Here is a 21,025-nt window from a genome sequence, read left to right as displayed (position 1 = left end):
TTGTTGTTATGACGAAAACTTAAATAAGTAAATTTAGGATTTGTGTATGAATTTTCTCAAAGATTAGGCACATTTTCATACACTTTCTGTGTAATTCATAGTAAAAGATTCAAAATATACCCCTGCTGTTCCACACCCTTCATCCATCATGTAAACCCAGCTGTCTTGCATTGTACCTACACGTCTATTGTAATATCTACCACAAGTTATTATGTTTCCAGATGCCTCTTATTAAATTCAAAAACTCCTGTGATACATAGGGCGGTAAATTATATCTATTACACAGACTTGAATTCATTTTTGTGGTCTTTCCTTATTGAGTCCCTTGACAGGACATGGAATCTGGTAGGAAACATTGCCAGGGTTCCAGGACAGAAAGTTCTGTATTGGTAGGTAACCTGAACCCAAGTGAGGAGGGGAGGGCTTGTTGTGAAGGACAACTAGATGCTTTTACATTTTGTCAGGCTTATGTATGGGTGGGATTAAAACACTCAGCCTTTCATTTCCAAATCAAATCAACATGATCATGAAGCAAACATTTTTATATTTCCAGTGGCAGAAGTAATAAGATGATAAATACTGTTATTGATAAGATACTGAGAAACAAGTCCTAGTTCACTAATAAATCAAAGGGATACTGAAATAGTAAATTTGATCATTCTCACACATCTTCTCTTTTAATGAGCTGTTAGAAACAAAAATGAAGTGGGCTTTGCTTTTACAAGCTAGGATGTTGTAGTTATGAGAACCCGCTAGGAAAATCTCATTGTAAAGCCACTGTGATTTAAGCCATTTTTACTAACGTCAAATGCTTTTGCCTGGGAAACAAGAGACAGCTGTACTGAATAAGGTAAATAAAGTTCTATGATTTGAGTCTTGAAGAATAAGTTAGTCATTTAGGAAAACTTTTTTTTACCATGTACCCATTTGGAGAAAATCAGATCATGTCTACAATTCTGCCAAAACATGAGGAATGGGGTGGCTATGTGACTCCATTATTTCTAATAATCCAAGGTTCCAAGTATCTCTCTCTTGCCTCCGTTTCATATTTAGCTCCCTGTAAAATTACTGTAAGAAACTGACATTAGCACTTATTTTTCTCTGAATATAGAGATGGCTATTAGAGCCGTGCAGGAAAGGGACTCTTTCTGAACCAAGCCCACTCCAATTTATATGCCAATGTTTGACATTTTTCTTTTATATTTAAAATTATAATAAAACTGCATCATTTCCCCTTCCCTTTCCTCCTCCTAAATCTTCCTATGTACCCCTCCTTGATCCTTCAAATTCATGACTTCTTTTTTCACTAATTGTTGTCACATGCATATATGTATAGCTTTTATTGTCCTCTATAACCTTGGGAGACTTTGATTGTTCTTAGCAACACCAACTGTTCCACAAGGAATGGGAAGTGGGAGGTACTACTACTGAGGGAAAAAAAACTCTGTAGAAATCCTACAAAATATAAAGTGCACATGCGCAATGCACACGCACACACACTGCTGTTGTTGCTTCGAGAGAAATTCAGTGGCTGCTTTAACACATTTGAAAGGAGTCACCTATTCCCTTCTACATAGAAAGCGGAAAATGATGGCTAAGGATCTGTTCTCCTCAACATGCTGTAATTTGAAAACCTAAAAAAAAAAAATAAGCACTGACCTAGAGAATAGGATAAAAGGGATCAAGTGTATGCTCAGAATATGTTCACCCAAAAGAGATAAAATAAGATCATGTTAAAAATAAGTAAGCCTTCCCAAGAACTGTTTCTCGTTCATGCTAGGACCCTTGCAGGTCACAGAGAGAACAGAAAGATATCCAGGCTTGCAAGGGAATTGATCCCATTACTTCATTTTATAGAGAGGGAAAACTACAGCAAAGAAATAGAAATTAAGTTGAAGAAAAATTCCTGTAATGTACTCCAAAACTGTTTGCCCATTTTTATTTGTATTATACAAGATAATGACAATGTATCAATATAGCAGCTTATTTAGAACACATTTTCTATAAAATGAAGAATTGGTTTGTCTTTGATGTTCCTGCTGTGTTAACAGAACCTACTTGCAAAATTCACAAAAATACTAAACTCTAATATTACTTTGCTAAAAAACTGAATAAGTGAAGTATATTTCTCTAATATTTCAAGTATAACAGGAATATCATGAGGCCTAGGTTATAGAATTCATGTATATGTACCAGTTTGAGTTTTGTGGATTCCTAATCCATACAATTTGAAGGGAAATACAATTAACAAAAATAATTGAAAATTTGAATTATGAAATTGTATGTGAAACTATTTTAGGATAAATACGTATTATGTATCCAAGTTTGAACATACAAACATATATATTTATGTACATAAACACTACATAATTTTAAAAGCTGATAAATGTTATAATCATTACAAAATCTGGAAAAATCAACAATGTTTTCATGGATTAACTGCATGAAATATAGTTATATTTATGCTTTATTGCAGCGGTTTTCTTTACATTACAGTAATTTCTTTACACAGAATGGTAAGGAAGTTCAATCTTTAGTATAATTGATTTAGACTTATTTTTGTTTGTGGTACATTTGAAAATATCCTTCACCTGTATAATTTATTATTATTAATGCCATATAAAGTTTCATAATTGTCATCAAATTTGTCAAAATATATCTACCAATTTTAAAATAAAGTGTTTATTGGTTACCCTTTAGATTTGGAATGATTTTCCAAAGACTGATTACAGTTCTCTATTTCAAAGAAGTTGTCCCTTTCGTTTTCTGTCTTTGCTGCCTAACACTTTGGGTAGGTGATTATGCTATGACTTCTGGTTCTTTAGGCCCGTATTTTCAGTTATTCAGCACAGGGACCTGGATAGTATAATATAAGGATTGCACATTATCTACTATTTCTCTGTATATGCCTTGCTAAAGCCAAGTTAAATATTTTACCAGATAAACTTCATCTTGGCTAGATCCCTTGAATGCCCATGTTCATTCAAGTGCCATCAAGTAAAAGGAAATGTCTCAACTAAATTCTGTCAAAATGTCTTCTGTACATTTGATAAAGACATACAGCCTGGGAAAACATTGTCAAGGGTACCCTTGAAGGTTTTGGAAGTCCCAGAATGTTCATCTCATTAGTTTCAGATTTGCAGGTAAAGTTTACTCAATGAAGTCTAAAGGGTTAAAAAAATACTAGTAACAGTAATGATGGCAAAACACCATGTAACCTGGTGACATTTGTAGAAGATAACAAGTTACAGAAGACGTCACACTCAGGCTTGGAGGAGACATTTGTTTGTTTGTTTTTTGAGACAGGGTTTCTCCGTAGCTCTGGAACCAGATCTTGTACACCAGGCTGGCCTCAAACTCTGCCTCCCGAGTACTGAAATTAAAGGTGTGCACCACCACCACCCAGTTGTAAGAGTCATTTTTAAGCCACGTGTAATCTCTTCCTTTGAGCAATATTGCACTTCTGACCTAGGTCTCCGGAAGTAGGGAGGAAAACTGGAGTCTTGTATAACTATGCCTTTCAACAGTCTCCCCAAAAGATCGAGGTCCTCTCCAAGTTTGTCTCATGAGTGTCAAGAAAGTCTGCATTGTAGTTCTAATTTGAATCTGGAAGCCTTCTACATTAGACTGCTTATTTTCCCAGGTGGTTGTGTGGGTGGTTCTTGAAACTTTAGGAGTCAGATCAGATGGCTTAGTGGTTAAGAGCACTGCCTGCTCTTCTAAAGGTCCTGAGTTCAATTCCCATCAACCACATGGTGACTCACAACCATCTGTAATGAAATCTAGTGCCCCTCTTGAGGAAGAGACCTGGTCATCCTCATCAGTTTAGACCATGAAACCCAATATGGACAAGTTCAACAGAACTGACATCTATGGACTACCAATGCATGCTTCAGCAGTGCCAGGGCACAAATGTCATTTCATTTTAGATCATTGATTGGAGGTGATTGGACATACCTTGTCCATGGTCCTTTGTCTCTCTGTTCCTTTTGTGAAGAAGAACCACTTTCACTATAGCTTCTGTCACCATGTGATTTTGTCCAAGCACATGGTATCAAGAAGGGATGGACAGAATCCTCAGAAACAGACCCAGAAATCAACATCAGGTCTTTCACCATGTTGATAAAAATAACTAATACAATTACAACTCTTTGTTTTATATATATATATATATATATATATATATATATATATATATATATATATGTGTGTGTGTGTGTGTGTGTGTGTGTGTGTGTGTGTGTGTGTGTGTTAACATGTACATATATAGGTACACACGTCCTGAATAAGCTTCCGAGGAGGCCAGAGGATGATGTTTGGTGTCCTTCTGTATCACTTACAACCTTATTCCTTCGAGACACGGTCTCTCACTGAACCTAGACCTCACTAATTTTAATTTGCTTGGCTTGTCAGAAAGCCTAGGGATCCTCTGGTATTTACCTCCACTTCCACTAGTACTGAAGTTCTAAGTTACAAAGCACCATGTCTGGCTTTTTACATGAGTCTTAGAGATCTGAACTCGGGTCCTCATGTTTATGCAGCCAGCACTCTTACATAATGAGCCACCTCTCCCTCCAGCCTTACTTATTTTTAACCATGTGGGTTTTAGAAAAACAAAGAATGATGAAAATAGCTCCAAATGCACTGAGCATTAGACTAGACGCACACTTTATGCATCACAAGAACATTTGCACACAACTGGACACATCAGTGGTTTAGAGATATGAGAAGGACATCGACTGAGCATTCTGGTCTAATTGTGTTCCTATGGTTTCACAGAACGTTTCGGTTCCTAAAATAGTTCTGACCCCAGGAGAGTACATTAAGATTGTGTATCCCATCCAGGAGGGCAGCTGGAAATTTTCTCCCTGTGTCAGCACATCTACTGTAACTTCCAGCTACTCCGCTGCAATCACACAACTGAAAGTCTTGTCCAGTGTCCATTCTGCACGACTGCAGCTTGTTCCCACAAATTTGAATTATTCATTAGTTGTTCCTCCCATGAATGGCTCGGCTTCAAGCTTCAGATTCAGGCATTTTAATACAACACTTTTATATAGAACCTTGTCTTCTTTATTGAAATCATGGTTCTGTTTGTGCTAATTATAGTTCTTTATGCCATCCAAAATAAATATTGTATTGTTGCTGTACTTGGATTCCAGAAACTCATATCTTGGGGCCTATCAGTTATGCTCCCTTTATTCAAGAAATGGAAACTGGATGGTGGAATTAGCATATTGTATCCATGAGGTGAGGCTCAAGTGTACCTATGTATCTCAAATTTTTTTTCTATGTTTATCATTTTTTTTACAACTTTCATGATGAGATGCAGTTTAACTCCAGTTCATTTGGTTGGAGCATGATACCTTGCCTAAAGTTTTGGCAGGTTCTCAACTCTTAATCCTTAGAGATTGGATGTACTGTTCCGTATTCACTCAGCATCAACACCCGGTTTATAAACACTTTATCTGCTTTGATGTTAAACACCAGATGGAGACCCTTTGGCTATTTGCCATAATCTAAACGAAGCACATCTCTCTCTTTAGACGGTATATCTTTTTAGATATGATGTACGTGGATGATAGCTGGTTACCTGGAATCGTGCCCATACCCTTTGTCCTGGTTCCTGGCCCACCTATCTTTCCTTCCTTGCTGATTTATGTAGCTGAGGCCTCATGTGGCTCAAGATAAACAACCAACTGAGTCAGTTGATTTTATACAGTCAACTATGAATCTCTAGTTGATTTATGTGTTCTTCTTATCTCTCTGATGAGTTATGGGCTTCTTTATGAAAGGAACCATGCCTGCACTTATATCTTTTCACAATCCTGGTCATACAATGAATAGTCACTAATTGTAAAAGTTAATTGGGGTAGAATTTCCAATCCTTCATCTTACTGAATTGTGGTGGGCTACCATTAAAATAACTTCCCTATAGACATTGATTTATAGGCATAAAAGCAATTGATTGAGTATGGGATTTAGAATTAGGCAGATTTTAATCCTGTATTTGATTTCTGGGTTTGTCATATTCCAACTGTGGATGCTTGCTCAAGTCACCTATTATTGGCACTGTAATATCTTCGTATATAAAATCATGATGGTAAAGGTGTTCATTATGTAATGCTTCTGTTATGACTCATTGAGATGAGGCAGAAAGACTAGAACAGTACCTGCTACACCAATATTACATAAGGTGTTACTTTTATATCTTTACTAGAGCTATTTAATACTAAAAGTCTGAAAAAACAAAAGGTTTTACACATTGGCAATATGTATTAAGGAGTCTGTTGCATTTCTCTTTATATATTATCATCTAGGAATTTCTAGGGTAGTTAGTTATTGGTCAAAGAATATAAGGTTACAGCTATAAGGGAACGAGATTCAAGAGGTCAATTACATAATGGTGACTATAGTTAATATCCCTGTTTTGTACAGCTGCAGAGGAAGTTAAATGTTTTCAGTTTAAACAATAATTATATGAATCTATGCAATCAATGTAGATTCAACAATATATTTGCATACATATCAAATATATCATTAAAATCAATCTGATAAACATAATGACAATGACTATCATTTGTTGAACATATCCTATAAATCTTATGCTGGCTAAGTTTTTCTAATGTTAGAAAAGGTCTTCAAGCTACTTCTATTTAGCTGCATGATTAATGGAAGCACAATGTATGCTGTATATTAAATGATATCCTGTATTTTGTGGAATAAGAATTTCCAATGTAATAGTTTACTTGGGATCTGACATATTATTTCCTGAAAATACACTGCATATGTAGTGATATTTTGTTTATGCTTTAACAAATAATGCTTGCCTGAAGATCAGAGTGCAGAGCTAAGCCACTAGAAACCAGGAAGTAGTGGCATACACCTTTAATCCCAGGAATCAGGAGACAGAGGCAGAAGGATCTCCGTTATTTTGAGAGTACTCTGGTCTACACAAGATTGAATCTGTCTAAGAGAGAACAGCTCACACAAAGGTGATCCCAGTAGTTGGGACCACGTGCCTTTAATCCCAGCACTAAGGATGTAGAGACAGGAGTGATATGCCTGGATGGAGAGAGAAATATAAGGGGAAGAGACAGGAGCTCAGGGCAGCCTGAGGTTTGGTGGAGGCAGATGGAGTCTGGAGATGCAGTCTGAGTACAGGACTGCCCCTTCGGTCTGTGCATTGGTAGAGATAAAAGAACTCTGTAGTGAATGGCTTTTTTGCTTCTCTGATCTTCAGCATTAACCCCTATATCTGACTCTGGGTTTTTATTCTTAAGACCAACTAGAATTTGTGCTATATACAGATTTTGTAGCTTGAATATCTCACTTACCTATTGATAAATAACACCATGTTATATTACTTATCTATAGGAATTGAGACCAAACTAGAATGTACCTTTTTACATGTAAATTCTAAGTAGTGACATTTAGAAGTAAATCTTTATAAATTTAAGAACAGCATCACTTACTACATTTGTCTTTGCAGTTTTCATGATACTACTCAGTGACATAAGTAAACAGTTGCTAAAGAAACTAGTTACAAAATATATTATCACTTAAGAAATAAAACTGACCTTTCTCAACTTTGGCTGTCTGTAGCTTCCTTAGCTCACCAATCCTTCTCAAAGAGAAAAACAAAGAAGTAGAAAAAACTATCATTTCTAAAAAAAGGGGAGGAGGGGGTATTTCTCTTTTTTATAAACAGCAGCCCCCTCAAAAGAAATCTTAGTCAATTCAATATTTTATGCTTATTATCCTCTTGGTGTGATTCTAAAAGACGGACTTCTTTGAATTTTCTTTTTTATTATTGCCTTCTCCTTTGAGTTTTCAAATTTAGTTAAAATATAATTACATTATCCCCCCTTTTGTTGTCTCCCTCTAACCCCTACCATCAACTCTATCTTCCCCTAACTCCCTCTCAAGTGTTTGACCTCCTTTACTTTGTGTAAGTGAGGTGTATGTGTGTGTATGTCTGTCATATATATATATATACAGCTGACACAGTTACTTGTTCCTTGTATGTATATGACTTCAGAGCTGACGATTTGCTATTGGATAGCCAATTGGAGGCTCATCATTTGAACCTCATCAATTCGTCCTCTCTCAGTATTTCTTAATTGTCATATTTCTTTGTCTAGGGGTGGGACCTCATGAGATTCTGCCGTTTCATGGTAGCATGTCTACTGTTGTTGTCTTTGTTGTGGTGTTACCTGTGGAGTTTCCCTGTCAATTTCTAGGAGACATAATTATTACCCCGGCCTCATAATTTCTGGCATGAAAAGTTTTGATATTGCTATATCAGTTTTATAGAAATACCAGGTGGAAATGAACATGAATATGCATTCTAAATGAAACAAGGCATATATTTTGATTAACCTGAGATCTTAGAAATGAAAAATCATGTGAGTGCCAAGATCTTGTATTATAATTAAACTTATACAACACTGTATGAATTATTTTTGTGCCCTCTGTGTTTTAATATTCCCCTCCATTGAAGGTAGGTGATAATGTTTATTGAACTTTCAGGTGAATATAACATTTTGCCTCAACTGTGTTCCTCATTCAGTTAATCATTGAATTTGATGGCACATCTACTACATATGTTTTGAACTTCTGCTCAAAGAAACTTAATGAGTTTTTTTCACTTATCACCTGGATTATTCTAAATGCCTTCAAATGGATTATGTTGGATTTAAAAGGGGGGAGGGAAACACCATTCTCTTCGGTCTTACAATCAAGAGATAAATTCCATTCTCCCATCCCTAAATCTTTTACTTAGTTAAATGAATAGGATGAATGTGACATTATATAATTCCTGAGCAATGTCTCTAAAGGTCTTATAGCTTCTCCTTTTATCGAATCACTTACAGCCTTTAAAGCACCATGTAGATTTGATTTCAGTTGTTGTTATAACAAACAGTTACATATTGGTATTCATTAATATTATGATTTGTAAGACCTGAGGCCCAAAGCATAGATCAGTTTCAAGAAGTCATCCCAGTTGACTGCCATGGTAGATGATGTGGGATTCCCCTCTGTATGCTGTGAATATGTTTTATTACCATTGGTTAATAAAGAATCTGCTTTGGGCATATTGAAGTGCAGAATAGAGCAAGGCAGGAATTCCAAGCAGAGATAGAGGAGAAAAGAAGGTGGAGTCAGAAAGACACCATGTAGCTGTTGAAAGAGACAGATATCAGAGAAACTTACCAGTAAACCATGAACTTCATGGCAATACAAAGATTAATAGAAAAGGATTAATTTAAGATGTAAGAGTTACTTAATAAGAAGCCTGAGCTAATTGGCCAGGCAGTGTTGTCATTAATATAGTTTCTTTGTGATTATTTCAGGTCTGGAAAGCTGGGAGCAAACAAGCAGCCTCCGCAAACAAAATGATGCCCACCACCTGGGGCATGGATCCACATAAGATCTAAAATAAGCTAAAGAAAAAGAAAGAGGGCTTCCAGACCTACAAAAACAGGAGTCAATTGGAGCTTCTTGGTAGCCACATTTTTTTTAGATAGGTTTTGTTTGGTGGTGGTGAACAGAAGTGTGGCTTCTTGAAGAGAAGGCTTCCTGAATTGTACTGGTGGCACAAACAACTGCTGGCAGCATGAACAGCTCTTGCTCTTTTGGAAGGTCCTGTTATGGTGCATTTAAATAGGGTTTGTGAGCAGAGTGCTAAAAATTGCTTAATGGTGACATAGAACCAGCTGTGTCCCTGAAACTGGGGAGGTGTGCATCACATGTAGAGGCAGTGAACACACCTCTGCCATGTTGGACTGGGCAAGGCAAACATAGTTCGTCCTAGCCATGCACATTTAGCAATTTTAAAAAAGCACTCCTGGTCAGAAAAGTATTTCAGATGTACAATAGGACAGATTCAGACATAGAAGACCTAAACAAGAAAGAGGGTGTTTAAAAATGTACATAGGCTTGGGAGAGAGAAGAAAAAGAATATAGACATTTAAAAAAGAAATAGGTTTAAAAGATAAAACAAAGTTTTTAAAGAGATAGTAAAAGTACAATAAAAGAGTACAGACAGTCATAGATTAAATCTGTAAAGATTAAAAAGCAATAGAGTAAAAAAAAGTCACGCAAAGATGGAAAATACACAGAGTCTGGATTATGTACATTATTGTGTTTTCTTCAAATTTTTTGACTGTGAATGAGCTAAGTACAGAGAGACATTTTATTTTACAGGCTGCTAAGCTAGGTCAACAAATATATTTTAAAGGTATCTTGACTTCAAAATTTGGATCTAAGGACATGTTGCTTTAGAAAAGGGGCCCTGCTTTTGTTTCTACAGAGGATAGAAAGCTGTGAATTTCTTACTTGCTAATATGGTTTGATCAAACAAGAACCCTTGAAGCAATGGCTTAGAATTTCCAACATCTATGACAGCTTCAGGACTGCTGGCTGAAATGGATCTATGACACAGGATATCCCAAGAAAGACCTGATTAACAGGGTCCCCAATCAGCAGGAATAAGCCAAGAGAACAACACCCAAATTCCCCGAATGATTGTTTATAAATGTTTATTTATATTTAAAAGGGGATATGTTATATAGATAAATACTTTGCATTGGTATGGATCTTGGTTTATTGATACAAATTTAAGGTCAATTTTGTTATAGGAACATTTCTGCTCATGATTAAGGTATTGTGTTTGTGCAGCTCATTTAAAAATGTAATATATAATTAAGAAATACAGGTTAATAGAGTCATCTATAATAGTCAAGCTTGTAGTCATGTTAATTAGGCTTTATAGATGTTCAGAGATATATTTCAGATATTTAGGTATTTTCTAAACCTTTAAAAGACTTACAGAATATAGCATTTAAATGTTTTAAGAACTTAGACTTTTCTCAACAATGAGACAAATCTGCTCCTGGCAGCACCAATCTACTTCCAAAGGATGATGGGTATCAAAGAGGCTCCTTATGGAGTTGGTTAGGCATTTGGGCAAGAAACTGCTATTGCCTTGACTGCTTGACTGCTGTATGCTGTATGAACTGGCCATGTAGAACTCACAGAAAAATGACTGATGAACTTGCCTAAAGTGAGGGTTCCTTTTTCATGAAAGAGTCTCCTAGACATTCTGCAGGAAGCAGAAGAGAGTGACTGACAAACTGCTAATAGAGGTGAAACAGTCTTTAAAATTTCCTGCTTCATGAAAAAGTCTGCTGGATACTATGGGCCTGTAGGCTGAAAATGGATGCCCCAGTGAGACAAAAGAAATTTGGGTGACTATTTATTAAGGTAGCAAGATGTCTCTGTTAATTCTAGAGTTTTGGAAGGTGTTTACAATGTACTCTGTGTTAACACTGGTCATATTATATCCTTCTAGAGTCTTTTATGGAGTTGAAGGAAAATAGTTATAAAAGGTAGGTTAGTTATAAAACTTTAGACTCACAAAGACATGACAAATAATATTTTCCTTAATTTGCCAAATGTAAATGGACTAAATATTGTGACTATAATTCTTGCTTTATAACTGTTTTGTTGTATATTCAGAATCTGTAGGTTGTCAATATGTTTTATTACCATTGGTTAATAAAGAAGCCTTTTTGGGTCTATGACAGGGCAGAATAGAGCAAGGCAGGAATTCCAAGCAGAGATAGAGGAGAAAAAAGGCAGAATCAAGGAGATGCCATGTAGCTGCCAAAGGAGAAAGACACCAGAACTCACTGGTAGGTCACACCCTTATTGTGATACATAGATTAATAGAAATGAGTTAATTTAAGATATAAGAGTTAGTTAATAAGAAGCCTGAGCTAATAGGCCAAACATTGCTGTCATTAACGTAGTTTGTGTGTCATTATTTGGGTCTGGGCAACTATGAAATACGAACAAGCAGTCTTTGCCTACAGGTAGAAACTGTTTTCTCCACATGCCCATCCCATCTTTGTCTCCTATCCATATCCTTGGTTCATGGTTCGTTCTTCCAGTTTCATAGTCAGCATTGTAGCAACTTCAAACTTCTCTCCAACTTTCTCACTTCTGCTTTTGCTATCACACCTTCTCTAACATGGATGTTCTTTGCTCCTTCTCTGAAGGACTCTTTTTAATGAACCACTCAAAATATGTGCAGAGAACCTAACTTAGGTCTTCTGCAGGAGCAGAAAGCACTTTTAACCACTCATCCATCTCTCTAGGCCTTCATAAAGACTCTTGTGATTGGACAGCATCTGTCACTTACAGTTTAGTATAATCTCCCCAAAGAGCTTTTGTTTTTTCTTAGTTTGAAGGAAGAATTTTGCATTTATGAGCTGCAGTCACATCATTTCCACACTTCTTTCCTTTCCTTCTACCATTCCATTTCCTCCTGGCCCCTACTTTGTCAAATCCATGACTTCTGTAAGTATAATTGTTATACACAAGTGCATGTGGATATACATACAACCTGTTGGGTCCATTTAGTTTTGTTCATATGTGTTTAGTGCTAACTTAAATCTGTTTTGTGATTAGATAACCAATCAGGGATCCTTTTCCTGGAAAAGACTGACTCTCCCAACCTCTACATGGATCCTTGTGAAAATTAACCTAATTATCTACAATGCCTCTTCTATTCATGTAAGCTAATAAATTTTATGTTTTTAATATTATTGTATGGACATATTAGGGAAGATATTATTCTACTTACTATACTAGTGATGGGGCTTTGTGAAACTGTACATAATTATATCTACAATGCCTCTTCTATTCATGTAAACTAATATATTCTATGTTTTGAGCATTATGGTATAGACACATTTGGGTACATATTATTCTGTTTAGTGTACTATGCAAAGAACCATATTTTATTCTTTTTAAGATTAAAAAACCAAGGAGATAGAGAGTCCTAGGAAACAACAAAAGTGATCAGATTTGCAGATTAAGTTGAATAGACTTATAGAAATAAGTCCAACAGAATATAATCCAAATGAATCTTGAGCCAATAAATAGCACAGTGATTTTTTGAATGTTTTTATATTATTACTACTATCATCAGATAATCAATATGCTGTCTCTCAGGATCCAGGTATATTGCCTCTTAAGTCCTGTTTCCATGGGGACACTATACTAATCTATCTAAAATGCAATTCTGATTATATCTTCTTCCCTTTTGAAACCCTACAATATATCTGACTGATCTACAGGATAAAGACAAAGTTGTTTTGCTTGGTATTCAAGAAATTTTTTAGCATCATTCTTACCCATATCTGTAATTCTTTCTTTCCTGTAATATTTGTATATTTAAAATATGTGTTTCTGTATCACTGAACTTGTAGTTCTTGTAACTACAAATACATAATATTCAGTTATGTTGTTACATACTTCACCAGGCTCTGAATTTGAAGCCATAGATACTGCTCTACTTTTACATGTCCTTGAAGTACTTAGAGGAGAAATTTGGATATAGTAATATTAATTATTTACTCAACAATTATAAAATATAAAGGTTATTTTGGTTTTCAGGAAAACTAGGAGTCTTATGCGTTTTTTTTTTTTCAGTTTTTTAAGACAGGGTTTCTCTGTGGCTTTGGAGCCTATCCTGGAACTATCTCTTGTAGACCAGGCTGGCCTCGAACTCACAGAGATCTGCCTGTCTCTGCCTCCCTAGTGCTGGGATCAAAGGCCTGCGCCACCACTGCCTAGTAAGTTTTATACAATTTTGTAGATCATATTTATCAATTTATTAAAATGTTGGTGAAGGTCTCCAGATGTTTAGTTGTTGACAGCCTAAGTAGCAGTTTTACCTATGCAAACATGAGCAAATTATTCCAATTTTCCATGTCTTACCTTTTCCACATGTGAAGTGGAGATAATATTAGTGCCTGCCTCAATGCTGTTGTGGGGGAAAAATCAATGGATATGAAATGTTTAGAAGTATACAAAAAATTGCTTTGTAAATGCTAAATAGCATCATGATGATTTCAGTGATGATATCATTATACTGATGGTGGTGGCTGCTGTTTCTCCATACAAAGCAATAGAGTACACAGTATCTTATTATTGCTCCACACAATATTCATTTGCAACTTTTCTCATTTCCTTTAAACTAGTTATAACATGTGTCTGGTTCCCTTATAGCAGGAACGTAAAGTCAGTACGTTTCTAGTTTTTATGTCTATAAGTCACTTATGGTGAGAATGGTGAAGTACCCTTATTCATTGCTAAAGTGCAGTCTGGTGTGCCACTGTGGAAATAAGTGTGCACATTCCTCAAAAACTTAGAAACAAAACTGCCATGTATTCCAGATACTCCATTTCTGGGCATATAGCCAAAAAGCTTTTAATCTTACTATTGAGTTACTTGCTCATCCATGTTTACTGTCTTTGCTATTCAAAGGAACACCACAGATGTCCATCAACTAATAAACGTAAAAGATGTGACATATTTACACAATGGAATATTGTTAAGAAAAGTGAAATAATGAAATTCACAAGTGAATGGATGGTACTGGAAACAATCATTCTAAATGAGGAAACCCAGACCCAGAAAGACAAGCATCACATGTTTTCTCTCATTTGTGGATTTGAATCTTTGGAATAAGTCTTGTTTGCTCTCCTTTCTCATTATATTTCAATCAGATCAGAACCATTTTATCCAATCATATTTCTGTGTTATTGAATTCAAATATATAAATGATTATTATGTGAGTAACTAAACACTCTGATTATATTTGAGACCTGCTCCTCAGGAGGGAATTATGGTACTATAAATAGTCTGGTACTATAAACATAGTCAGGTTGAGAAGGTCATAGGTCCTATAGGAAACTTACTGCTAGGGTTTAGCTAAATTAACATAGTTCCTGTGGTGGTTTGAATAAGAATAGCCCTCATCTGCTCTTGTATTTGAATGCTTAGTCATCAAGGAGTGGGTAGCACTGTTTGACAGGATTAGAAGGATTAGGAGATAAGGCCTTCCTTGGAGTAGTTAAGGCCTTCTGGGAGGAAGTACGCCACTAATGGGAGGTCTTTAACATTTTAAAAGCCCACACTAGGCCAGTAGGCCAGTCTGTCTCTGTCTCTCTCTCTTGTGTGTGTATCAGGATGTAGCTCTCTGCTACTGATTCAGTGTCATGCTCTCTGCCCTGATGGTAATGAACGAATACTCTGAATATGTAAGCAAGCCCCCACTTAAATTCTTTCTTTTCCAAGAAGCGCCTTAGAGTTAAATATTTTATCATGTAAGATTTGCCTTGGTCATAGTGTCTCTTCACAGCAATTAAACAGTGACTAAACCAGTGCCAAACTGCTTTCTAAGCACCAACGTTTATGCCTACAGACAAATGCTTCTTTCAATCTTCTTTAGGAAAGCCTCTCTGTAGTAAATAATAGTAAATGTAGAAAATCCTAGATGCTCATGTTACTAAGAATAAGAAATAGTTGAGGGCCCAAACTTAAGTAAAATATTTAAATCACCCTCTAAGGCTCAAGAACTTTGGAGAATAGAGGTCAGAAAAAATTCAAAAACTAGAAGACAGGGTGGGGGTGGGGCAGTGGGGAGTGGAGAACAGGAGAATGCTGGGAAATGCCACCTTCTGAGCGTGGCACAGCTATTCCATTCAGGAAGTCACAGAACTGGATCTGCAAATTATTGTACCTACTATCAGTAGCTGTTAAGTTACCCGCCCACTTGGGCATGGCTTCTTATACTATTTACGCCAATGCAACCTCTTTCCTGCTGTGGAATTCCATTGCTGTTCTCAGTTCCAGCAGAGGATTGACTTGTGAGTCTACCCCTAAATAAATAGCCCTCTATTATTCTCAATGCTGAGCTAGTGTGGGATTTCTTTTAAGTATCCTTCTTCATCAAAAGACTGGCCTTGTCAGCCATTAATTATGGATGGTGGAAGTACTCATCTTCCACTTGACAACTGCCTTCTAAACTGATGGGTTTTGGGTGTAAGGAAACCTTGTTTTCAGTTGTATACTTACTAGTGAGCCCCCCGCTCCCCCCAAACTGCAATGGATAATTCTAAACCCAAATGTCACATGAGTGAGCCTGGTTCAGTTCGTTTGACCAAAAAAGAAAATAGAAAGGCATAAATATGGAAAAAAATACTTTGTAGAGGCCAAAATGACAAACATGTGAAGGAGATAAGAGAGGGTGGAGGAGACAGGAATCAGGACCTCCAGCTTTTAGGTGGTCTCTCATGGGATTGCTCAAGTGCTATCATTGTATAAGTCAACTTCTGCAACAAATCCTTCTCATATATCATTATGTATACCCCATTTATTTGATCTTATTAACAGTCTCCATTTCAGGCAAATTTCAACGTCTCTTTAGTCCATAAAAGCATTTTTCTTGTTTGCTCATAAGATATTAATATCTGCATAAAAGCATGAATTTAGCATCTTTTTGAAGTTCAAGAAATGATACCAAATAATCTAATGCTGCAATATGTTGACATCTTTGAACTAAGAGCACCTAAGAAAAATAGAACAAAGGCAGAGAATTTTCCTGGGCTTCACTCAGTTGCCTAAAGAGGGATTGATGTGGGATCCCTTCTGCGTGCTGTGAATAGGTTTTATTACCATTAGTTAATAAAGAAGCTGCTTCAGCCTATAGCAGGGCAGAATGTAGACATGCTGGAAGAGATCTAGAGAGAGAGTAGGTGAAGTCAGAGAGAGACTATGTAGATGCTGAAGGAGACAGATGCTGAATCCTTACCAGTAAGCCACAGCCTCATGCCAATACATAGATTAATAGAAATGGGTTAATTCAAGATGTAAGAGCTAACTGGAAATATTCCTGAATCATTGGCTGAGCAGTGTTGTAATTAATATAGTTTCTGTATCATTATTTGGGTCTGGGCAGCTAAGAAATGAATAAGTATTCTCTACCTACAAGGGATCTTCCAAAAGAAACAACATTGTCATGAAGTCCTTCCCTGGGAACCTTCAAAATCAAAAAAATAAAATAAAATAATTTGGTTCACGGGAGCGGAGACTGGGGGTTGAAACAATAGCCACATCACTTTTTTTCTGGACAACTTTTCCTAGGTAATTTTTATCACCTGGGTGCTTTTTAATCTGCAAATAATAGCAACTTTTATTCCCCATATATTTCCTCCCTTTATCCTCCCATAACTCATCACCACATCCTTCTAGAATCCCAAGGGCCCTATTCCCTTTGTAGCCTAGAATGCAGTACATGTTACAGTCATGTGGCCCTTCCTTGAGTCTTTATATTTTGTGATATGCCCATGTGAATACATGGACTTAATTTTTCCTCTCATTAATCTGCATTATGTCAAGTTAATTTGTAGCCATGCCAAATACCCTAGAAAAGTGGACGCCCCTACATTTGAAAAATGATCTTTGACAGTATATTTAGTCTTTACTTACCTTCCTTAACTTAGAAACTGAGTTGTGTTCTTACTATCAAGGTTATTTATAATTCAAAAATTTAAAAATGAAGCATGAAAGAAGACATGCCATGATATATAGTGTGTGATCCATCTTTCAGTATAGTTTCATATATTAAACACATGTAGGAAATCAGAGGCTAGGTACGGTAATGAAAAAATTACTTTGTGTATCAGTATCATATGCTAAGAAAAATGAGGAACTTTGCTAGAAGTTTTCCTTTGACACATTTGGAGGATGTGTTTTATTCCCTAAATAAATAATTTCTCCCGCTTTTCCTGTCTGTTCTATTTTTTATTTTTGTGCAATAATACATTAATTTTTCTGCTTGTTTGAGAGAATTATTTAATTTATTTTAGTTGTAATATACATGCGTCTATATATATATATATGTACACATATATATTAGTCTTTGCTATCTTACAGTCAGCATAAAGAAGATTTTAAAGACTCCTTATAATTTTTTAAAGACCTCAGTCATAGATTAAGAGTTAATGGCGGTCAGAAACTGCTGAAGAGGATAGAATCAGCTTTCACCAAAAATGAGCCCCTGATAGGGTATCCAATACTAAATGGTCAGTCCTAACAACATACTCTTATAAGACTTGGGTATCTCCTTAGGATCCTTCACAGTCACTGAGAGGAAGTGTAGTTTGTGCTATCAGAGTCTTGCTCTTAACTCTTCCCACCACGGTTTTTACCCTAGTCTCTCCAGTAGAATCTATTTAGAAGATATAAAAAGGTAAGGCAAACAATGGCAAGAGATTCCAGACCCTAAAGAAGAGCAACTACCAGTTTGAGGTTCCTCAATACATTTTATATTCATTGTTTTTTATTTATATTAAATTCATTATTCAATTATCTATATGTTATGTTTTAGTATTGAATGTTAATTGATTAGACATGAATGTAGTATTTGTATCAACTGGTTTATGTTTTGTTGTTTGTTCTTTTTGTATTTTTAGACAGCTTCTGGTTTGGGTCATTAATAAAAAAAATTGAACCACAATTTTTATATCTGGTGAGGAGTCTGGGCTTCAGAGTGTAATAGAAAATGTTTATTTTTACTTCATTTTATTTATTTTTCATTCTTTAAGAATTCCATGGATGGCTACACTATATTTACATTGTTTGTGCCCTTCCTATTCCTCCAATATCCCCCAATACCCTCTCAAGTTCATGATTTCTTCTACTATAATTATTGTTACATACATACAAACAAACATATGAGACCTTTACACAAGACATCACCCATAGCTGAAGGCAGTTAATGGCTCCTGAATGACAAAGAATCTATTCTCTCCAGAGGTGAGTCACATGATCCTAAAAGGTCAGCTGTAAACACATGAACATATGGACAACACCAAATAGTCTCAATGGGTAGCATTTCTTCTTTACAAAAGACCAGATAGTACTATATCCCTTACAAGAAGTTTTCTTCCAGAAGAGTTTCGGTTGGCAAATAGGCTATGATATATAGAAGTATTTGAATATACTACAGGATTGATGAGAATATTATTTTAAACCTGTATTTAAGTTTTTCACAAAGTATTCATGGGAACACAGTGCTAGGGGGAACTTTGCTTCCCAGGAGACATTTGTCAAAGCCTTGAGGCATTCTGGGGTGTCACAGCTGATGGGGAGTACTTGAAGTATTTAGCTGGTAGAGGTAAGTGGAATCATTGAACCACAAAAGACAGCCCCATTTGCCAAATAATCTTTCAGGTCCTAAATGTCAAAAGTGGTGACATATAATATCCTAGTCTGTGTATTAACCCTGCATCTAACAAATATGAACAACTATATCTGGAATAAGGGCTATAAAAATACTGCTTTGTCTTTGGTAGAATCAGATTATTCATGACATATGTCTTTGCTCATTCTCTAGGATTTAGAGATGAAGTGGGGACCCTAGAGACTTTCAAATAACATAGAACGGGCATAGTGGTTTAGATTTTGGATGGAGAACATACCTTACAATGCTTAATGAATGAAATCATTCTACAGAGTTGTCAAGACTTGGATTTTATTTGTCTCCCAAGTGTTGATTATTAAGTGCTTCCTTCCACCTTCATGCTATTGAAAGATGAAAGAACCTTTAAGAAGTAGAGGTTATCTGGGATTTTTTAGGTCACTGAGGTACCTACTAATGAAGATAATTGTGGGATCTCCCAATCTCTTTCCCTTTTGTATACTATATTTGCTTCACTATGACATGACAGCCTCTGTCCACACACCAGGACTTAGGTTTAATTCACATTATCACACAAACTTTAGGTCTGATAATGTGCTAGGATATAAACAACTGTGAATCAAAAAAAACTTTATCTCTTTGCTAGTTGATTATCACAAGCATTTATTTGTTCGAGGGAAAGGTAATCTTCAATCTAACCCAGGGACGAACCTTATCATCTATAATAATGACCTTCCTATAAGATATACCCACTGATGTAATAATGGCACAAATGTGGGAAAATAAATTACTTTTAAATTGGATTTAAGGCCTACTATATGACATGGAACCCATACCTGACACTGCTAATGTGGCTAAGAACCTGAGATCAGTCCTGGGCCCAAGGGAAAATCTAGTACTATTATTAGTCGGCTAAAGGAATTTAGTAACAAATTAACTCCTAATGACAGATCGTTTTCCCCATAGATCAGTGACTCTCTCAAGTCTAATCAGAGAAACTTGTTTCTATAATAGATGGGAATTAACACAGAGATCCACAACTAGACAATGTACATTGTCAAGCTCTCAGTCCTAAATAGGATGTCTTCATCAAACCTCTCTCCTCAGGGCTCAGGGGTTTGTGCAGAAGGGGAGGAAGAAAGAATATAAGAACCAGAGGTGATGGATGACTTCATAGCAACAATGTCTTCCAGACTCTTCAGGACAGATTTGTATATGAAATTATAGAGATTGCAGCAGCACACACAAGACCTGCACTGGTTTATACTGGATGGAGTACCAGCACTGAGAGGAGGATGTTCCAAGCCTAACAAAGGCACTATTGGCAATTGATACCTGTTGGCAAAGAGAATATCAGTTTCCTACAATAGAGTCTCTGGTGTAGGAGGTCTTTCTGTCTTTGTATTGCTTTCATTGGTTAATAAAGGAACTGCTTTGGGCCCTTGATAGGGCAGATCTTAGATAGGTGGGGAAAATTAAATGGAATGCAGGGAGGAAGAGGACAGAGTCAGAGAGAGAAGCCATGGATCCTCCACCTGAGATGGATGCCTGCAGGCTAGAATCTTTCCTGGTAAGCCACTGCCACGTGGCGATTTACAGATTAATAGAAATGGGTTGAATCAAGATGTAAGAGTTAGCCAATAAGAGTCTAGAAATAATGGGCCAGGCAGTAATTTAATTAATAACAATTTCTGTGTGGTTATTTTGGGGCTAAGCTAGCTGGGCAGCCAGGACAAATAAGTGGGCCCTCCTCCAACAAGTCTTAATGGATATAACAACCACATCAGAGCAGATCCGTCCCATGCATAGGAGTAGTTGGCTAACTCAAATATTATTTGTGGGGGAGGCAGGGGAGGCTTTTTGTTTACTTTTGTTTTATTTTGGCATTTTTGTCTTATTGTATTTTGGTTTGTGTTGATTTGTTTTGTGATTTATTTGTTTTAAAGAGAAAGATTAAAGAACATA

General features: G+C 36.2%; 1 protein-coding gene across 1 annotated transcript in view; it reads right to left on the bottom strand.

Moving 5' to 3' along the window:
* The window catches only part of Il1rapl2 (interleukin 1 receptor accessory protein like 2), a 1,189,456-nt gene that overhangs the window by 80,738 nt on the left and 1,087,693 nt on the right, over positions 1 to 21,025 (bottom strand). The window lies entirely within an intron of this gene.

Source organism: Microtus pennsylvanicus, chromosome X (genome assembly GCF_037038515.1).
Source record: "Microtus pennsylvanicus isolate mMicPen1 chromosome X, mMicPen1.hap1, whole genome shotgun sequence".
In the NCBI taxonomy this organism is placed as follows: Eukaryota; Metazoa; Chordata; class Mammalia; order Rodentia; family Cricetidae; genus Microtus; species Microtus pennsylvanicus.
The sequence above is the reverse complement of the archived record's forward strand: the minus strand, read 5'-3'. Positions and strand labels throughout refer to the sequence as shown.